Genomic DNA, 2,455 nt, shown 5'->3' with positions numbered 1-2,455 from the left:
GTTAGGAGGTTTTGAAGGGAAGGAAAAAGATCACAACTCTCTGGTCACTGATTACCAACCTAGGTGCCAGCACAGTTCTGGGCAAGTGGAGCTGATTATCTGGTTCTTGCCCTGATCAGAGCAATGCTTGCAATAATTCAAAATGGCTGTACTGTGCTGTTTGGCAGTCCATCACTCCATATGGCTGCTTGTTCACTGTTTTTGTTCAGTCTCTTCTCCTTTTTGGTATTTTAGTACTTCTTTATCCTTTGCTTTGAAGCTCTGAGTTCATGGGTTATCATCCATATCCATTTCACTTGGTTTCTCAAGTCTTTGTTGTATATCTGCCTAGTCTACCATCTTGGGTCCTTCCTCTGTGGCAGGCACTGGCTGACAATGTCAAACTTGACCTCAGCTCTGTGCACTTAAAATATAAGGAGGGTTAAGGAATCCCCCACCCACCTACCCTTTTATGTTCCTGGAAGAGGCCTACTGTAAGGAACTAGTTTTCCCCATATGGCTTAGATAAGACCAGTAGATCATGCCTTTCTTTGCCTATGTGAAGACCAGACACAGAAGAACTGCTGGCAACAACACAGAGCAACAGGAATTCTTACTCAGTGCTGGTAAAATGACACAACCACTTTGGAAGACAGTCTGGCATTTTCTTACAAAGCTAATCACAGGCTTACTGCATGTTCTAGCATATAGCAATGTCTGTGTTGTCTCTGAGACAACATAAGGAAAACTGTAATGTAAACTAAGGACTTTAGTTAATAATAGTATACCAATATTGGTTCATTAATTGTAATAAATTGAAATGAAAGATGTTAATAGGAGAAATGATATACAGGAAGGATGAACATATATGTGAACTCTACACTTTCTCCACATTTTTTTCTGTAAACCCTGAACTGCTCTAAAAAAAACCAAAAAGTATCTATTAAAAAATAATGGGATAAGCATTCTAAGGTACAAATAATTCTTCACATTTTGAGTTGTTGCTTTATGATGAATTCCCAGAAATAGGTCAAGGGGTATGGACATTTTCAAGGCTCTTAATACTCAACTAAAAATTGTTTTCTAGGAATATTGTTCCAATTTTTCCTCCCATTAACCATGGATGAGATAGATCTTTTCACTGCATCTTTGCCAACATTGAGTCTCATTTATCAAATAGCAAATTGATAGTGGTTGAGCTGGTGGGAATAATATTTTGTACATTTCAGGAGGACAATTTGTTATTGTCTGTCTGCAATGGCATTAGAAATGATATTAAAGTCCGTAAGGACATTAGAAACATGGGTACCACTTGAACTAACAATTTCAATTATGAAAAATTTTTGTAAGTGGAAAAGAAAAGCATGTGCAAAAATTAGGTCTTAAGACTGTTTATCATGGTGTTGAAAATAGTGAAAAATAGAAGCAACTATTCAATAATAGAGAATTTCTGAATAAATTTTGAAATATCTTTGGAACAGAACCTTATATATCTACCAATATGTAGAAATATATATAATGTGGAAAGTTAATGAGATATAATTAAGTAAAAAATCAAATATCAGTTCAGTAAATAAAGCACTTTAAAATTTTTGTTTAAAAATATATCTACATATACTGGCAAAAAGTGAAGTATGGAAAGAAATATACAAAATAAAAATGATTTTTGGGGTGTTGGGTGATGATTTTTGGGGTGTTGGGTGATGTTTTTATCTTCTCCATTATGCTTCATTTTATAATTTTCTATAATGAACAAGGGTGAATGCATTATTAAATTGAACCTCTCTAAAAAATTATTTTATTTATGTGTAGTATAACCAATCTTTATTTATTTAGGTATTGTTTTATTTTTATTCTTACAAATACCAACTTCAAATTCAACTATTTACTCATGTGAATGAAATATTTTAATGAATCTAAGGTCCCTTAATTTTTTGGCACAATTGGTGCTTATTCTCTGGGAACATGGGCTGTGCTCTATTATCCGTACCCTTCATAACCCTTTACATTAGTCATTTGCATGAATTGTTGTTGCTTGTTGCTGCTGTTGTAACTGGCATCTTCTGCATTATCATTTCTACTTATTTTTGCTATCGTTGCCCACCTTGTCACATTTCAATTAGTTGTTTTTGTTTTCAATTAATTGTATTGCCTTTTTTAGGCACCTGATTATGTCATCTACAAGATAATTGTATTTTCCTTTCAGTATTTATTCTGTATTTCTTGTCTGAGTACATTGGCTGAACCTGTACCATTTTTATAGACACTAGATGGTGTCACCACAGTACACAATGGCATCAGTAGCAGTTGTGTGGCACCTAAAGGTGACATCATGAAACTCTCCAAACTGGCCAATTATAAACTGGAAAATTCCTTTCTTTTTTCAATTTCAAAAATCTAGTATAAAACATTTCAAACAGAAACAAAGACTAGTACAGTGAACCCCCAAGTGCCCCAAACCTAGTTTCAAAAACTA

This window comes from Orycteropus afer, unplaced genomic scaffold (assembly GCF_000298275.1).
Source record: "Orycteropus afer afer isolate SDZICR_OR568_19922 unplaced genomic scaffold, OryAfe1.0 scaffold00378, whole genome shotgun sequence".
Lineage (NCBI taxonomy): Eukaryota > Metazoa > Chordata > Mammalia > Tubulidentata > Orycteropodidae > Orycteropus > Orycteropus afer.
Note: the sequence above shows the minus strand (reverse complement) of the source record.